The sequence below is a fragment of the Crinia signifera genome, chromosome 2 (assembly GCF_055691185.1).
Source record: "Crinia signifera chromosome 2, ASM5569118v1, whole genome shotgun sequence".
NCBI lineage: Eukaryota > Metazoa > Chordata > Amphibia > Anura > Myobatrachidae > Crinia > Crinia signifera.
Window position 1 is genome coordinate 119,313,628 of NC_139218.1, and position 20,807 is coordinate 119,334,434.

The following is a 20,807-nucleotide window of genomic DNA, read 5'->3' on the forward strand; positions in this document are numbered from 1 at the left end:
AAAAAGGATGCAATGAGTCAGTTACAAATAAAAAGGATTTAGATCCCATAAATTACAATGCAGTCATGTTATGGTGCCCATGCACATATGCGATTGGATGCTATGCAACATCAAATGCAATGTTCCTTCAGATCTGAACGCATCTTATGGTGTCTAAGTGCTTTTTTTCCGGTACCCTTGCCACATCAGGTGCTGGAAGAGGGCTGGCGGCAGGTGTTGGTGTAGTGTTGCGCTGTGCAGGAGGGCTAGCTTGCCGTGGTAGTCAGAGGTGGGTTGCAGAATTTGAAAAAAAAAAATATTCAAAACACTGGGCAGCCCTCTGATTGATTGGCCAAGAGAGCTCTCTCAGCCAATCAATCAGAGTGCTGCACAAGCTTTTGAATGTTTGTCAAATTCTGCCCCCCCCCCCCCCATGAACACGGCCGCACACTAGCCCTCCTGCACAGTGCTCCGCTACACCGCCTGCTGACCCGCTCCCCGAAACCACCAACCGTGCTCCTGCCGCCAGCATTGTGAGCAATCGCATGTGGTTAAAAAACACATGCAATCACTCATACAATTCGATAAATATGTGTAGCATTGCGTCGGGTGACACATTTGATGTTCCTTCGATTTATCGCACAGATGCGGTCAATATCGATGTAATATCGCACTAGTGTATGGTTACCATTAGTCTGAGGTTCAAAAAGGATGAAAAAGGATGAATTAATAGAGAAAAGCACTACTATTAAATAGATTTGCATCCTAAACGGGCATGGGGATGTGTGTGTGTGTTTGTGTGGCTTTTGCTGCTCCTACTTTCCATATTTTATTTTATAGTTCTGTGACTCTTAACCATTCTGTTTTGTCCAGGACACAAATTATGGGGCATAATTTATAGTTGGTCTGCACCACTTAAATAGATTTAATAAGATTAATACTATAAATTTGTAGAAATTTGAAGACTGTACAGAAAAAAAAAACAATTTATACATTTTTAGCACACTGCTTCAAGAGAGGACATGTGAAAGATGATCATATCATAGAAATGAAGTTTACAATAAGCTGAAATGCAACGCTTTGTGTACATTACAGAACGGCAGACTTGAAAGCAAAGAACATTTCCAATTGTGCCGTAATTACTGTACTGTTTTCCCGACATGTCACCACGAGCAGTAATTTAATCTAGCGTGCTCAGTCGCTCTGTTTCACAGACTCTGCCTCTCCCAGACTCTGCCTCTCACAAAGCTGTCACTATAACTCGCACTCTCAAATTAAGCAGACTCTCCAGATATTTCTGCAAGTGACTTACCACTGCAATTACACATTTAGCAGTTCTGTAGATTAATGCTCTATATTTAATGAATATGAAGACTGCTCTGTGAACACATAACACCCATGCACTGGAAAACATGCATTCCATAAAAAGATATTACAAGTTCCAGAAATCAACATTTCACCAAATATAGAGATCTAGGGGTAAATGTAATAGCCTGTAAGATTCTGGGGGACTCGAACTGTGTTTTTTTTAATTTATTTTTTAAGCACCAATTATTGAAAGGGAAAAACGGGTCAGTTTAGCCTATTAAATGAATGGCGCCTGTCATTTAGGAACTTTCTTAATTACGATTATAATTTAAAAAACACAGGCAGGACGGCGCAGCATTAGAATGAGCCATACTGTATAGCGCTGTCCATCCCTTGAGTAATATGCAGTAGAGCAGCGGACAGGCTGCGGTTCAGCCAAAGGAGGAGAAGCCGCAATTCCCTCTCCCTATTCAACTGCTCCAACACCAGCTAGCTGTCCTTGTTGCCATTGCTGGGGGTCTCATGGCTAAACCAGACCAAAATTAGAGAGATTAGCGTGATAAAAAGCAACAATTGAATGTCACTTTAGATAGGACATCGGGAAACAGTAAACAATTGAAACCCCCCCCCCACACACACACACACAATTAAATCGCCAACTCAATAAATAATAAAATAATACAATATCCTACTGTAAGTACCATTAATTTCCTTTTACACAATAGTTTATTTACACAGATATAATCAACCTCTGGGTTCATTTTCTCATACAGATGGAGCCCTCCCCGGCCAGCCTTCTCTGCATAGCCAAGGTGAGCCATGGCCTATTATTCTCAGCTGTAATACAATACATAGAACAATACAATAGGGGATTAGCACAGTAAGCCTACTACTCACTTAGGGGGAGATTCTGTAAACAAAAAATGCGGTAAAAACACCGTTATCGGGTTTTTACAGCATTTCGGGATGCTCTAAGCATCCCACGCCGGGTTACCACGAGGGGGGCATCGCCAGAAAAATCTGGCGATGCCCCATAGAAGCCTATGGGCTTCTAACGCGACCCCCCCCCCGCACCAAACCCCCCCTCCTCACCCCACAGAGCTGTGCTGCCTGGACCTGTGACCTCCTCCTCCCTGCACTGTACATCCTCTTCCGGGTGCACGGAGGAGAGCCAGCCCCCCTGCAGCAGAAGCATCCAGGCCGGGTAAGAGAGGGAGGGGGGAGCCGCCGGGACCCGCCGCTCATCGCCGGGTCACAGCAAAAGACGGCTCTTAACGCAAGAGCTGTCTTTTGTCATAATTATCGCATATGTTAGCTCATATGCGATAATTATGTTGGTGGTAGCCGACAGTAAGGGGGCACGGATGTTAGAGCATCCTCCCCTTAATCCTATTAAAGGGCTAGATGAGGATGGCTCCATCTGTAGTTCAGTAAACCAAATTTTCGACTATAGGTGGAAAACACACAAACTCCACATAGATAGGGATCTGGAAGGAATCAAGTACAAGACCAGAGCAGTGGATTGCTAACAATTGCACAACCCTGTTGCACAATATTTGTATACTTTAAAGCAAGAGATTACACATGTTGTCTGCAAATTCTAAGCTACAGTCTACTGCTTTAAAAAAGACCTACAGTAGAATGAGGGTCGATAACAGAGTGTATCATTATTTGTTCTCAGTGCAATAAATTCTGCGCATGTAATTCCCATCCCAGGTGTCTGAAAAGCAGCAGGAAATTACAGCTTCTCACTGCGCTGCCTGCTCCGAGAGTCTTCTCTCATAGGTAGTTAAATATTCATACACAGACTGCAGAGACAAGCCTATCAAACACCTCAGCCAATTCAGTATTAGTCCAACAACCAAGCCACGGGCAATATCTATCAGAGAGCTGAATATTAAGCGTTTAGCAGCAGTTTCATGTGGCACACTACTTCATCTATCTGCAATTAAACCTTTGCATCTGCATTAAGATTAGGGGAGACTGTAGCAGCATAGGACTCTAGCAATAAATAGGACAGTTACAGTATATGAGCCGTTGGCCCTTTTTCACTTTAATGCTACAGTCTACATTTCAATTATGTAAATCATATTCCAAGTGTGTGATATCAGCTCGTTCCTTGAAGTGTTTAGAATTAAACAACATGTGCTGCAATTGCGAAATAGAGATAATTTAAACATGAAATGATTGGAAATTAGCTGGAGTATTAAATATGATCTCCCTTAATGGACTTGGTTGAATACAAGAAGCTTTTAAATGACAGATTCTATTGTTCTATGACACACACTACAAATATAAAGTAGCAGATGTAGAAAAAGCTATAATATAAAAGTATAAACATATTCTCTAATAACATTTGCCCATGTGCATACATACAGTAGGTGCTTGCATGGTCAATTGAAGCAACGTATAAAACTACAAGCATGAATGCAAGTATAAAATTATTATTTGTATGAATAAGAGTCTAACTAACTGTAAAAGATGATATTATCTTTATTATTCTCTAATAGGGCACACACACACACACAGTGACGCAATGCTAGATCACACAGAACCCTTCGCAAGATCACTCGGCACACAGCGATGTACCACCCAAATACCTGTACACACAGTGTTATGCAGGAGCATTTTCTAAGTGCTCTAGCGAGATCGCTTAGAAAATGCCCAGGAATTGCTAAAGGTGTAGGCCCCAGTATGGAGCTGGGAAAAATTTGTGGTGCCTTAAAAATATAAAAACAACTTCAAAAGTCAGTGTATCTTTTATGCTCTCCAATGTAAAACACAAAATCAACAAAAATGTCACAAACTTAACCGTTGTTTATACACTATCTAGATACAAAACAATGCTAGTTTCCTTCTTCCTGCAATATATCCACTGATCGTTTTACATTTGATGTTCACAAGTCGCCCAGTATCACCCCTACACCTGGGTTCTGAGAATACAGACACCTCTGTAAACAAAAATAGAAAGTAAACCGAATGATAGATTTGCACCGTGCCAATAAAGGAAAAAAAAAAATTACTCCTTTATTGACAATTAGAACTGTAGTATTACCAGGAAAAAGTAGTGTAGCAGAAGTGGTTTTATTCTGATACTACCATATTTAACGGGGAATGTGTTCAGCATCCCGGTGGATAGGATGACGACGTTTAGTATACAGACGGCAGCATTACAACTACCACCGGAATGGAAATCCCGACAAGATGCAGCCGTTGACTGATGGAATGCCGACCGTAAGTTTTCCTGGGAGGGTTAAGGTGCCCATACACGGTACAATTATTGTATACAATATCGCATCGCATCTCATTGCATCGCACAGGTTTTGCAATGCAATGAGATGAGATCTAGTACAAAAAGTATGTGCTGCGCATACTTTTTGTACTAGATCTCTTCTCATCTTATCTCATTGCATTGCAAAACCTGTGCGATGCAATGAGATGAGATATTGTATACAATAATTGTACCGTGTATGGGAACCTTTAGACCTGGGGGGGGGGGGGGGGGGGTTAGGCTGCATGGATGAGGGGGTTAAGTCCCCCAACCCCTTACACAAATCATCACATGCCGTCCCTTGCATGCAATATTTTGGCATCTCATCTGGCCCCTCCCAGGTGACAGTATCGCATATATACGATACATTGTACATGGATCCTTTCCCAGACTGTATGATCCGATGGATCCTTGATGCAGCAGTGACAATCTGTGGCTCCCTTCTGATCATGCCTGCGCATTGGATCAAAATCATGCGATTTGGGCCCTTTTCATCCAATTCCTCGGTGCAATGCCTGGGCCCAAATTGCACTAATGGATGGGGGCCATTAGGCTGCAGAGAGGGAGGGCAATTATACTTACTTGCCCCCTGTCGGGATTCCATTTCGCTGGATTCTGAACACCAGCATCCCAACTGTCAGTCATCCGTATGTTTCTCCTCAATGATACTGAGCGCAGCACTTTTTTATAGAAAGAAGAAGCTAATTCATAGCTATTGCTGGTATATTGTAAAGGCCCCTATACACTAGGGAGACTTGTCCTGAGGACAAGTCACCCCCGACTTCCCCCTGAGCTTCCCCGGCAGCTCCCCGGGGGAGCTTGATAAGATTGCTACTTGATGTGCCATTTTTTACATGTGATAAATCGTCTTGATTTATCACATGTAAACCCGGGGAGCAGGGGGGGCTGCAGAACAGGGCTGCTGGTGGGGGGCGCTGCTAAGGCAGCGTGCAGGGGACGCTGCGGGGGACAGTGACAGAGCCGGGCAGGGGGAGGCGGGAGCTGTCAGTGCTGGAAAAAAAAGCCCATACAATGAATGGGCAGCCTGTGATTGGCTGAGCGCTCTCTCAGCCAATTGCTGACTGATTGTAGGGACTTTTTTTTTCCAGCGCTGACAGCTTTTCCTGCCCGGCTCTTGTACTGTCAACTCTGTGTCCCCCGCAGCGCCCCCTGTCTTACTAGCAGCGCCCCCCCCCCCCGCATTGACGGCTCCCGGCTCCCTGCGGAGGTAGTGCAGGCTGGGACCGCAGGCGTCACAGAGCAGAGACTGTCGGCTAAGAAATCTTATTCAAAAGACCGGGCAGCCGCTGAGCTCAGCCAATCAGCGTCCGCCCGGTCTTTTGAATAGGATTTCTTCCTATTCTCCCGCCGCGCCGACGGTCTCTGCTCTGCGACGCCTGCAGTCCCCGCCTGCACTTCCTCCGCCGGGAGCCGTCAATGCGGGGGGGGGGGCGCTGCTAGTAAGACAGGGGGGCTGTATATAAAGATATATCGGATCTGAACATCGTGGGTGCTAAACAGCACCCATGATGGCTCAGATTCCGATATATCTTTTGTTCTGCAGGTCCGATGCCGTGATCCGATCCGCGCGGGACCGAAATCGGATGAAATCGGCCGAAAATCGCATAGTGTATGGGGGCCTTAATACTCCTGCCAATTACATGAGTTTAAAAGTACCAGTAAGTAAAACACACTGGAAGAACGTATTATGTGTATATGCCTTCTATTCATACTCTGATTGAACATGATCTACTGTATTTCTGCTCATATAAATCTCCCACCATATCTTATAAGATCTTATTACTCTGCTGTAAGTATAAAAGGTTAGCCATTTCCTTTCTCATACAGCACGACTACAAACTTCTCTACGGTCTGCACAAAATAGAGCATACCACAAACTTAATATAATAAATCCATTCGCTACTAAGGATGAGTGGGACCTGTACTAAGCAATGCAACATTTCAAATCGGGATGATATGGACCAACATTGAATTTGCCTCGAATGCTATAAGTCTTACAGTCTTTCACAATCCATAGCAGAGGCGCTCTCTTACCTGCGCTTGGCATGCTTTTTGGCTGGTCACAGAGCAAGGACATCCATCAATGGGCGAAACCATTGATGTTCTGGCAAGATCAAGATAGCTATGCCTAACCTCAAATGGAGGGCAACATACCACCCTCCACCTTATAGAACTCCTGTAAGGGTGGGCATGATTGCCTTAAGCCACTCCCCTAACAAGCAAAACTGCAGACATGTTTTTAAAAGTTCTTTATCCTACCCATGCTGGCACCCCCCTTTCAAGTGATGTGACCACTGAGAAGTTATACCTGGGAAATCTTCAGAGAATACTCTGGAATGGGAAATGTCTCCAATCCTGACTTAAATAAACTTATTTGCAAGAGAGTGCCCTATTTTAAACTATGTGGCCACTTAGTAGGTAATGCCTTGTGATCACCATGTAATATTACACACTATCGATATAATAACAGATATGGGTTGGCATGTACAGTAATGTGCATAATTTAATACAATATGGCACCTATACACTCATTGGGAGCAAATATCCCCTTTAGAAGGTATTGTCTGTAGATGATCACCAGACATTAATACCCTACTATACACTACATAAATCATTATGAAGTCCAGAGATGTGGCACTTTATTACCCAGGTCTCCCTTATCCTGGTATCAATAAATCTGAGTGTCACCTTTAATGCATTAGATTGTCTATGTTATTGTTTAATTGTATGCCGTAGTCGGCTACCATGTTATTGCCACACATTTTTTGGGTTTCATTCAAACACCGTAAAAAGTTAAAAATGCACTATACAGTAGTTTTCATATGCAGAGAATACTATAAAAATGGCTTTTAGCAGTTTTAAAAGTATGTCCGCACCCACACTGCCAGGCCCCAACTCTTCTCTGCTGTTTCAAGACCCCTGGCCACCTTGTCCTGCCTACTCCCAACCCCTGGCTTCCATGCATATATACCGGTGGCTGGTCCTACGGTATGTAAGCAATACTAAAACTCCTACTTTTTGGTTTATCTCTTCGCCCTAGCAGTAGGAGTCGCTGGGGCATTTGTGCAAGTTTCCCCTGCGTGCATATTGCAAAGACAGGATGTGCCTTACACAATTATAATACAGATGTAAATGATGAATAATATCATCACTTTAGTTGTCTTATGAACAATTTGAGGCAGTATCAACCATTTACAGTAAATCTGTCCTTTGATTTATAAATCCTTATAAGTACTACACTTGTCAGATGCATTTTAGAATTGCTTTACTACAATATATGAATCTCACATCTGCTGATAGACTCATCCTTTGATTTATCATTTATTTTGTAAAGAATTACCATGTTTTTTGCCTTTAAAATCTGGCATCATCAAGGCCGCACTTATGATGCTACTTCTGTGGTAAGTGGTAGAATGAAAATTCTCTTCAGCTATTTGGAATTCTGATGACAACCGTAAGATCATTCATAAACGTACTTTTAGTTATCTACCTATCCTACTGTATGGAAACAGAATAGGTGTCCCTTCATACCTAACAAATAGCTGTAATGTATATACACTACAAGAAAATGCAAATATATGTAATATAATATAAAATAAATACATATATCCCTCAGAATGTCTCATTCCATCACAATTACATTTCCGTGACTGTCCTGAGAAAATGTTAACAATCTACAGTTCCCTTAGTAAAGCTGTTTAATAAGTAGAAATATAAATTTGCTCAAGTCGGGATTTGTTTTTGGACATTAGGAAAAGTATAGCCCCTTATGTTTACTAACACTTTAAGTGCCAATATTTCAATTATTTTGACAAATTCAGTTGGCACTCAAGGGGTTAAGTGTATTTAAAAAAAAAAAAAAAAAAAAAAGAAAGGTATTAATTAATATTTGCAAAAAAAAGGTACACAATATGATGGGCATATGCAGCGTAAAACACAAACAGCGGTAAGTGTATTTCTTTTAATCACCAGCATTGGACTGATGTGTCCAGCTTCTAGCTGCAGGGGTCATTTTTTTGTCTGAGAAAACATCATATGACACTTTTTTTGATGAAAATGCATATTAGTCACAAGGCAATGTGACTAGTAACCTTATGGGGAATAGGCTGATTCATTTGGTATATGACACTTGTTTATCAGGTGTGTGCGACTCAGTCTCTGAATCTGTATGAAAAATCTCTGTATACACACACACAATATACTGGCGTCATATATCAAATAATTCATTCAGCACAATCTCCTGGTGCATTATATTTTATTTATATGGCACCACAAGGGCACCTAACAATACATAGATGAGCAAAAAAAAAAATGTTGAATTAATGAATTAAAGTACAAGGCAATTAAGGACAAGCACATGGTAAATAAAGACAGTTGCATCAGGGGACAGGACAATGAAGCAATTATTAGGGTGGAACAGATATATTCTAATAAAAGCACGAGGGCCCTGCTTGTGAGAGCTTGCATTCCAAATGGGAGGGGCAGACAGAACGGAGTGAAACAGAAGGGATAGAAGTGAGCATAAGGATGACAGATGGCAGGGTTTAAACGGGTTTCATAACCCGTTTAACATTTTGTAGGGACGTAGAGTGATAGGGAGGGGAGGAGAATTCCAGAGATTAGGAGCACAATGGCAAAAACCTTGGAGGCAGGAATGGGAGGAAAAAACCTGTTGCCAGTTTAGGACATTTGTGGACTGAAGAGAGTGGGAGGGAGTGTAAAGAGAGATAAGGTCAGATATGTTGGAGACTAGGAGATATCCGCTGTTAGCAGAGTTGCACAGGACCTGGCTGCTCACTCACACCAGGCATCGAGGACGTATCTGTAGCTAATGATCCAGCAGATAGATAATGGTAAAATTATGACGTCATATAAACTGGGCTTGCATGAGGATGGCCTGGGAATTTTAACCCCTCTATACCGGAGGGACTGTATGAAAACGGGCATAAAACCTAATTAGTACCTACACAAGCTAGTGCATAAGTAAGCATTGTGCATATTTATTTATAACATTTTCTGTAATAAGCTTGGTTTCTGTGATTCTTATCTGAACCATATCTGTACTACAGGTTATTACTTGGATACTGACATTGTAGTTGTATGGAGCACTTAATGCTCCCTGATTGGAGCGAATACCACATATACTCGAGTATAAGCCTACTTTTTCAGAACATTTTTTATGCTGAAAAATCCCAACTCAGCTTATACTCGAGTGAGGGTCCCCATTTGAGTCAATTCGTTTTCCCAGTTTTTTTGTTGTAAAATTAGGTGCCTCGGCTTATATTCGGGTCGACTTATACTCGAGTATATACGGTAGCTTCTGAAAGAACCTTTAAATAAAACATAGAATTAATAGTGAGTGGGAGAAATACCAGGGAGTGTAATAATTGCTGTAGACAAAGATACCGATATTGTTTATAGATTTGAATTTCTTGGAACTGGATCCATGACAGAACTATAAAATGGTGACTATTTATTTAAAAGAACATATACAAAAAAAATTAATAATAATTTAATCTTAATAAAGTCTTGGGAATTTAACTATATTACTTAAAATAGCTGCCAATTAGGGCCAGATATCTTATCATGACATACAATGCATTAGTCTAAACGCCCCCATACACTACCCAGATTTGGGCCAATTTCACCCCTTCATGAGAAATGCGTCTCAGGTCTAATGCGCGGTCCCATGCATTTAGCCTCCTTGAGTGTTAAACAGCCCTTCTAGTTGTGACTTTGTAGTGCTGGACCTCTGTCTGTGACACTTCTTCCATTAAAATGAGTTATATCTGCTGATTAAAATAATATGCCGCAGCTGTACTATATTGGCATACTAAATGCTGGGCTTTAGTGTAGCACTTCTTATGCAGATACAGGCATGGTCGCACACAGAACAGAGGTATGCCATATATCATTTTAATCATTTAATCAGATGCCCAAGAAGTGGCTTGGGCATCTGATTCGCATCATTTTGCTAATGAGATGCATTATTAAGGAACAAAGTCGCAATGATAGACCTAGCACTACCAGCTCACACATATGCCATTAGCCGAAATCCAGCAAAAGTCCAACTAAAAGGCCTGTTCCACACATTGGGAATGGCTTGAAGGCTCATTTTTACAGTTGAGTAACTAGAATTGTAGCATTCATTTGAGAGGACCAACTTTCTAGACAAAGTTACAAAAATGATCTCTGCAGTGTGCCATGCGTAGTGCTACATAAGGTGCCTTGCACATTGCTGCATAAAACAAACATACAAAGCCGTACATATAAAACCAATATTCTTTTGGTCTGACCTCGTTACACATCTAAGAGACAGGTCCCCAGGCTGGCAGAAACCTTTACAAGCAAGCTGGTATTTGTGTTGCTCAGTGGAAAAAGCAGAATACTGGAAGTCACGCTCAGACACTATGAAAATGGAGGTGGATGTTTTTTGTGGACACAAGGCACTATGTAGGAACTTGCCAAAATATACTCCATCTGCCTGCCTTGTTGGACAAAAGACATAAATGGCCAAAATGAAAAGTTCACATGACATCCTAGTTCTGTTTATTTCAGGTGAAATGTCCTCTACATTAAATGGCTCAAGGAGGTTGCAGATAGAGATGTTGCTATGGCAACACAGCTCTTCAGCAAAATGCCATGGATGATAGTCCTATCAGCATACTACAAGCCACTATGATATGGGAAGGGTTAAAAGCCACAAGAAGCACGAAGAAGAAATATGTTGCCTATGCTTTTACACAAATCAAATGGTTGTCGAAAAAGCATTGCATGCATGTATAATTAATTCAGACAATGCCATTGATGTGCACAATGTTTTTCAAGGTTGAGATAAAGTACAAACAAGGGCTTAAGTATAGGGATCCAAGGTATGAGAGCAGCAATTAACAATAAAAAAATATGAATGCTTTGCCACAAAGAGTTTACAATCTAAACGGATTATTGGAAGACGTAGAGGCACACTACAAGCTATAAACTTCAAGCTATTTAATTAGCCTGTATGCTGTTCAGAACAAAGTACAAATCTCTCCTGATACCAGACAGCGTGAACACCAGAAGTAGAATGTTCAAACTTTTGCACTTGACCGCAGAGAATATACTATAATGGAAATCGCAATTCTAATTAAAGGGGTAATCTCCCCTTTTCCAATCGGCAAATTGCTAACACAATGGTGTGGCTTCTGCTCAAAGCTTGAGAGACATGATCCCACATTTAAAATAAGCCATTTATATGCAGAACTACTCAACTCAGTGCATGAAATAATGCATAAAACACTGAGGACTTTATAGAATAATGCCAATTGTTTGTGCTTCTTTAGTTGTGTCATGCCCGATCTATATGTAGTGGACAGAAAACACAAATACACAGAAGCAAACAATTAAAAACATATAAATCTAAAATAATGTGCTTCCCAACACTAATGCTGTGTACACACAGTACAATCCAGCATCAGATTTTGACTATATAGTCAAAATCGTATGCAGATCGTAAGCAGATCGCACAGGTTTTTTTACCTTGCGAGCCCGATGTGCGCTCCCGTCTCAGCACAAATCGAAACCCAGATAGACAGGGCAGCAATGACTATATAATGCAAATCTAAAGCTGATTGTATGAATTGTATGTAAAAAGTACAGAGATAGCAAAGATTGCATAGCACTCGAATCTTAACTCGAATAGGAAGGGAATCTCACCGTGTGTACACACCATAAGACTGTACAATGTGTGGTGCTTTCTGCTTCCCTGCTGTGTGGCATTTGATCCTACCTGTGCAATCTTAGATATATTTGTATAAAAAAAAAAACTCAAAAGGGGTATGAAAAGAAATCAGTGACACTCACTTGAATATACAGACTATAGAAAAATGACTAACTCAGACACATTGATTTATATAATATCAAGAGACCGCCGAGTTATTAACAAGTTAAAATTGGACAGGACCAGTGTTTCCCAGGTGTGTACACTCACTTATGGTACACTTGCTTTGTATGCTAAAGCACTGAATAGCTTTGCCATGGTTAACGCAATCACCCTCCCCAAAGATTATATTGTCAGCTAGTCTGTAGTTATCTTGGTTCTTACGCTGTCATGATTGCAAGCTGCCAACAAAGCTCCGGAGGGGAACACGGGCTTTTGCTAAGCTGTCATAAACACACACGTAACAAAGGCCAGTACTCATTCAGTTAGACAACTCACTCCCTGCGCATTCAACCCGTGATGCACAGAGTCTCTCTCATATATAGCAAATCTGACTATACTGAACTGCATGGAGGTCAACTCTTCTAGATATGAAGCCAGTTAGTAAACTAGTGCAAGATGTTCCCAATGACTTCTTCCATCATCAAGACCTTTAAAAATGTCAGTGGTAACAAGTTTCTGAATATGAATATCCTTCTAGATTAAATATATTGCACCATATGTTAATGCACAACCACCAAAAATACTCTTAGCAGACAGTACAATATTGAATGTATTTGTAAGTATCAAAGACATGCGTTCGTAATCTAGAATCAAACCTTTTGTCTGGATTGGAGAATATAGGAATATGTGCAACTGAACTTCAGATACCAAAAAAGTGTCAGTAGAGCAAAGTCACAATAAACAATACAATGCACAGCTAAAGTTCTGCCTTGGAAATGCTGTAATCCATACTGTATATAAATGCTGATTTCCTAGTTAACAAAAAGGGCATATACTCGTAAATAAACAACAGGTCAAGACAAACAATTAATCCGAGAGTTTAGTAATCAAGTGTTTAATTCTGGTCACAGAAAGTTATAAAGACACACCTCTGCCCTTTACTGTGTTTAGAAGAATGGAAGAACTGAGACACAGCACAATCATGCCACCCAGAGCCACAAGGGAAGATGAATGAGAAATATTCAACTACCTTGAGGCTTGAGATTCCTCACAAAAGGAAGAGGTCAGTGAACAAACAGATCTGCTCAGAAGCTGTGAAAGATTATGGCTATACATAGAAAGATCTTATTGACCTAAAAATGAAGGGTTGACCAATGTCTGAGTCCTGGGTTTAAGGGTTCTAGACTTTTGCGATTAATTCCGCTTCACTGTTAGGAAGACCTAGACAACCGGCCTAGGGTAAATTATATTAGTATAACTGGCATTCCAAAGATGGTTTGTAGCCTATATCATTTTGTCTTGACTGTGGAATAAGAACCTAACTTAAGACAAATATTTGGAACACATAAGGCCCTGTAAACCAGGCAGAAGGATCACACTTTAAGAAAAGTACATTTTAAGTATTACCCCTTTACATTAGAAATATAAAACTAATATTTTCCTTAGAAAACTAATTTTGATCAAACATTTATTTAATTCATTTATGAGCGAGAAAAAGCCTTTTTTTATGTAATAACTAAATCTTTGTGACCCATACGGCAGATAACCTTATGGAAGAGCGGGTGCTGGGAAAATTCAATTAAGCTTCTAATGAACTACATTGAACTTTTTAATATGATTTTTTAATTATTAAACCAGATTGCATATCGAATATCTTGTCTTTAATGCCTCGCCTAATCCAGTGCTGGACATTCACAGTTTCCAAAAATATTAGCTCATCATGTAAATTCTTATGTAAATGTATTTAAAAAAAAAAAAAACAGCCCTCATTGATTGGTTGGAAAGCATTAGCTCCTACAAAAAAAAGCCCTTCTCTCAAATATATATATATTTTTTTAAGTACTGTATTCTATTGCAAATGTTAAATAAGAAGAGTACAGTTATATATGATCAGAACACCTGTATCATGATGCAATTACAATACCTCTATGCTTACACAGCGGGAAGAAAGATTATGGGATCTTGTTTTTCCAGAAAACCAAAATGAAAATGATTTCATGTTAGAGAACAATTATTCTCCTGCCTGAAATGTCGACCTTTGAAATGTGTAGCAATGTTAAGCTTTTAAAGTGACTCAACAGTCCAATATCATTGATAAACACAGCTTTACAGATCTTTCTTAAGATATTTGCTTAACTGTGTCTGAAGATCCCTGCAAAGCAATATTGCAGAAGACCAAGTGGGCGCAATTTTTAATACTTTATGGTATTTTTAAAATCATCCTCAATACCTGAATGAAAATGTGTTCATTTATTTATATTTAATAATTTATTTTAACCGTCTTCCTAACAATATATTTTATAGGTGCTTTTGTGGTTTTTATTTTATTTTCTATTTGTTAGTTATAATGAATTCTGTACATATTAATAAAAAAAAACCCATTGAATTGCATTTCATTACAGGCACATTAGTCGCTATTATCAGGGCCGGCGCCACCACAATGCAGCTCTAGGCATTTGCCTAGGGCGCCGGCACCTGGAGGGCGGCAGTTCGCCCCTCACCCCCAGCATAGAGGGTTAGCGAACTGTGTAAAAAACTTGCGGCGCCGGCGTCCCTGCAGTGCTGGGCGCGTGGCGGCGCGGGAAGCGCTAGTTATTTTCTATTCACTGCAGGGACCCCGCCGGCCGCCGCCAGCTTTATACACAATGACAGCGCCGCAGGTACCCCCGCGGCACGGACACCCCTGCCCGCTCCAGCACTGCAGGGACGCCGGCGCCGCAAGTTTTTTACACAGGTACCACCACCACCGCCCCCCCCCCGGCACCGGGGTGCCCCCACCCGACTCGCCTGGGACGCTCCGGTGCCTTGCACCGGCCCTGGCTATTATAGTCCAGACCACTTTGCTTCCAATTTGTACCCTCAAACAGCTCACCACTGCTCTCTTTTGGATTCAGCTGACACCTCATATTACTAGAGGAGTGCCATATATGGGACTTTTTTTAAATAGAAACTACCTGTTTAAATGCACTTGGCACATATTATACTCAATCTGTCTGGTATATACAATAAGTGTAAACATGTTCACCAAAACAATTTGGAAGATACTTGTTAAAGTTTTTAAGAATTGTTTGAAATTAATATAAAGCCAACTCCCGTATTTGTCTGGTTACATTTGAAAAAGGTTGACATGCCTATGGTCTACATGGATAGAACGTCGACGCAAGCATTAGATCGACAATGGCTAGGTGGACAGTCAAAAGGTTGGGTAATTTACCGTATCCCCTCACAAGGGTCGCTGCTTCGGGCACACTATTCTATTCTCCCTTCATGCCCTAGTGGATGGTAGGGCATGAAATTCCACCTTCAGCATATGTCGGCTCAAAATAAAAGTGGAAAAACCCATGTCGACCTTTCGATCTTCCATCCATGTCGACCTATTTCAGGTGTCGACTTAAGACATGTCGACTTCAGTGGTTGACCCAATGCATGTCTGTCAACCAAATGACCGTATACAAGATATTTATGGACTAATAATATAGGTTAGAACAACACTCTATAAAAGATATGGTAATCTTTTTTCGGATTATATTGTAGTTGGCTACTGTCCTCTGTAATCGGGTATGGGCCATAGGGTGGACAAGAGGAAGTTTGACATGCATTGGGTCGACCACTAAAGGTCGACATGCATCAAGGTCGACACCTCAAAAGGTCAACATGGGGTTAGGTCAACAGGGTCATTGATATCGAACCGTGTCGATGGCTGCCGGGTCGGGTGTACACGGCAATGCACAGATATTCATGTGTCATATCAAATTAGTCAGCATAATCTTCTTGTGCATCATAGTAGCTTGGCAACTAAGACACATTCCCCCCAACCCCCAAAAAAGACGCAAGAAAGACGCATACCATACCATCGACCTAATGACCCAGTTGACCTTAAGAGGTTTCGACCCAATGACCATATACCCTTTAATCAAATGAAAAGGACTACAAGTGCACTTATTTTGTAAATTCTGGTCTAGCAGCCTGTATGTTTCGATTTTAGTATAAAAATTATGAATAAGCCACTGTAAAGTAATGCCCACGTTTTATTTAGTTTCCCCTAAATGCTACCTATATAAGGAGTCTCTTACATTTTGGATATATTTAATGTAGTGAAGTGATAGAGAATATTTGTGCCTTTCTCTTGACCCCCAGAGGCAGTCGTTGGGAGAACTATATCTCACTGCACTCCAGATTTCAGTATCTGGTGGCTGCTGGGCCGGCGGATGTGGACGTGCGAGCGTCCATTGCCGTGGCTGGCAATATCGCGGGTTGGCGGATGGCAGGATATGAGCCGCTCAGATGATAGGGACTACATCTGTAGTAGTTTCTGGAAACTTTGGCTTTTGGAAAAATTTTGATGAAGGACATCTGGATAATGGATACTCAGGGGGGTATTCCATCTCGGGAATTTCCTGGCCAGGAAAAACATTATTGTTAATCAATAATTTGCCGGTTAATATTCAATCAGTCCATTTTCGCTGATGCCGTTTCACTTTTTTGGGGGCAAATTGGGATGGATGAAAAGTGCCGTAAAAATGGGGAAAAAAATGGTGAATTCACCAAAATACATGAATTTGATGCAATTCCGCCAATCCACGGGTTTTTGGCTATGCTGGATTTTCCGCCAAGGTGAAAAGTCAATACTGGAATTGAATAGGGCGAGTGGAAATATTTGCCCGGGTTTACTTGTGCGCAGGCAAATGGTGAGTAAATGGACTGCTGGTACTCCTGGAAGTCTACAAGATATGTTCATCATTTTGAATTTGTATTTACCTCTTAAGTTTTTTCTAGATAATATGTAATAGTTAACTACCATGTAGCAAGCATAGTTTTGTAAACTTGTTTGGGCCTGGACCATCTTCTCTATCTTTTTTTAAATCATTGTATGTCATTTGTTTGTATAATGGCTCCTCCATAATTTAGTCTTTATATGATATATATATATATATATATATATATATATATATATATATATAAACATGAAATTATACAGAATATTGGTATAAAACAGGCAAACATGTATACAAGAAATATCGTATATAAGGGCATGCATCAGCTCCTACATATCATCTCCTATTCCAGTCTGTCTTTACCCAGAGGACACTGCAAAACCTAAATTTATAAAGGGAACAGTCTGTGACCTTTAAATATGCCACAACTGTCTCTTAATTTCAGAGCTCTGCAATAAAGACAAAGCCTAAGGTAAAACTAATGCTAATGGACTCTCAAAGTGCATTAACAGAAAATCCCACTTAATGTTTGCCTGGAACGATTTAGAACTCACTAAGTTCAGTACAGAGATATTTTTACTTTTCTATTTCAATTTAATTCTATCTGATAGAGTGAATGAGTTAATGCAAGTCTAGAGCCTGCAATTGCTAAATGGTACTACATATTATAAATGAATGCGCTATGTGGCATATACATTGATAGATTTATTAGTTAATATAGTGGAAAACCTTAAGGGTTTCTGCCTCTTCCCTTGTCAAAGTAAAGGATCTGCACTGCTGAACATACAGCAGAGTTGTCTTCTTTAAAAGTCTCCTCTCTGGGAGAAGACCGGAGAGTCTATCAGCAACACTTCGGGTCTTAAGGTTCATACACACTGGGCGATATTGCCCAGCAAGTATGGACAGCGATGATGTGAAAATCGTTGGCCCAAAATTCGTTTTCCCCCTGGACAGTGATTTTCACAGGGGGTGGACAGCTATCCATAGCAGGATGCTACAGAAAGCCATCCACCCCGTTGCTCATCTGTTGGTAATACCAGCAGATGCAGCGGCGGCTGATGATGATGATGATGATGATGATGCAGGAGCGTGCTTTAGCCCTCACCTCTGGCCCATACACACTGGGCAGCTTTAGAGCTGAAAGCAGCTTAAACGTCAAAACTGAGCTGTGTAAAGCTCAAAATCACCCAGTGTGTATGGGCCTTTACTTCTCTGACATCAATGATTAAAGACAGCTTTAGCTTGCAGTACACATGGATGAACAGACATCAGTTTGCAAAGTGCCATCATGGAATATAATATACATTAACATTGTTTGATGCAGAGCAGTCACTTTACAATCCATCCATTTTCAAACACAAAATGCATATATGTCTGCCAAGAGATGATACCTTACCTTATTTATTATTGATCCCGAACTCCAGCATTACAGTACAGGTTTTAAGGATATCCGTACATAAGCACAATTGACTTAACTAGTAACTCTGTCAATTTGATAAAGTTTATTTCCTAACATAATAAACTAGACTTTTTAATTTACAGACGTGTCATGAGACAACCATGTAACGTCAGTGTCAAATTAAGCCATCTGGCTTGTCCTCCTTCCATCCCTCTGATGAAACCATCCCTCCCATAAGGGTGATGGTGCTCTCCTCCACATCGAGATAAGCATGTGATGAGCTCCTCCATGTAGAACTCGGCACATGCCTTTTTGACCTTATGAGCCAAGTCCCATGTGACTTAATCAGCTCCCACTTGTCCGTGTGACCTATCTACCAATGCTCAGTTTCTCCATGTACTGTAGCGGCTGGGAGTACTTACCCCCTCTTCTCTTAATCTGGTGCCCCCCCCCTTCTGACTCTTTGTATCATAGGTTACATTACAATAATTTAAGTACAGATGTGTCCTCCTACATCTAGCCTCAATACATCATGCAATGTGAAATGCCTGGAGTGAGTGAGATGCCAGATCCTGAGTAAATCTGAGCCTGAGTTGATGTCGGACATCTTTCTTTGCTAAAAATACATCTGAGTCATGACTATGATGCATGGGGAGACCGTGTTGATTAATTTGATATATGACACTTTTATATTGTGTGACTGAGCGTGTACTGTATATGGAGAAGAACAGAACTTGTATTGGGAAAAAAAGCTGTGTTTGCTACATTGTAGCATTTTTGTATACAGACATCTGTGTAGGACTCAGTCTTAAGCTGTTTACACACGGTTCGTTTTAGTGTAATTGATGTACAGATTTGTATTCAATCCTGATGCGTGGCCCGTTGCATTGGGAAAGAAGGCCGAAACAGACGTGGCAGGCAAATCTATTTCTGCCTCCCTACTGCCGTGCTCCATCCATCCCTCCCTCCTGACCGATGTCGGGACCCAGAGCCGGCCTTAGGCATAGGCAAACTAGGCAATTGCCTAGGGCATTTGGAATGCCTAGGGGCATCAGCAGCTTCTGCTTCTATATTCTGTGTGTGAGTGAGGCAGTATCTGCATATGAAATAGCGTATTCATGGAAATCACTGTAACATAGTATTCTGTATGCAGGTGCAGCCACAGTCGCACACAGAATATAGCCATGCCACATATAATTTTAACCATCAGAAGCTCCTTGTGTATGCTGGTCATAACAATGCAAATAAGACGAATTTTCAGCAAAAAAATGCACCCAACGTTAGCAGAACTGGCCAGGAGCTGCATGGCTTATTGAGTCAAGATGTGTGAGGAAACATCTGTATCCAAGCAGAGGCAGAGGTCACAGTGTTAGCGGCTGTGCGAGTGCTGTCTGTGGTTGGGTTGGTTTTGCAATAGTGTTTGGCATATGTATAAGGGGCATTATGTGTGTCATGTATAAATGCATCAATAATGTGCGACATATGTGTAACAGGCATGATGTGTGTCATGTGTATAAGGGCATTAATAATGTGCAACATATGTGTAATGGACATTATGTGTGTCATGTGTATAAGGGCATTAATAATGTGAAACATATGTGTAAGGGGCATTATGTGTGTCATTATGTGTATGAAGGGCATTAATAAAGGTTGGCATAATGTGTAAGGGGCATTATGGTTATAAGGACATTAATAATGTGTGTCATGTGTAAGGGGCATTACTGTGTGGTATTATCAGGGGTGCCGAGAGAAAGGGGTAGGGGGTACAAATTACCCAGGCCAAAGTCTGATGGAAGAGCCCAGTGGGGGCCCCGGGCCCCCTCCCCTTAAGTGACAGCAGCAGCTGCAGCTCTTCTCCTCTGCCCAGCACACACTGCTTTGTACTGGGTTGCAGTGTGGCCATGAAGGTGCTTAAAATACAATATTTTCTCAGGATTTTTTTCTAAAGGTATAATGTGAATAATGTGAGGAGTAATGTATATAAGGTAAAGTGATATTACTGTGTGATGTAACGAGAGTAAGGGACGCCATTGCATGATATAATGTGAATAAAGTGGCACTACTGTGTGGCATAATTTGAATTGGGGGGACTATTGTGTGGCCATGCCCCTTCCCAGCAAGAACACACCCCTGTTTGGGCTGCACACCGAATGTGTGCACTGTTACTATTTAAAATATTGTGGGTAGGAGCACCAAAATGATGACTGCTATGATGAGGGTTGATGGTGCTGGGAAAGGGGAGCAGGGTCAGAG

The 20,807-nt window shown here is 41.1% G+C and overlaps 1 protein-coding gene across 3 annotated transcripts in view; it reads right to left on the bottom strand.

Moving 5' to 3' along the window:
• The window catches only part of MAGI3 (membrane associated guanylate kinase, WW and PDZ domain containing 3), a 344,066-nt gene that overhangs the window by 74,640 nt on the left and 248,619 nt on the right, over nt 1-20,807 (bottom strand). The gene's annotated exons all lie outside the window — the stretch shown is intronic.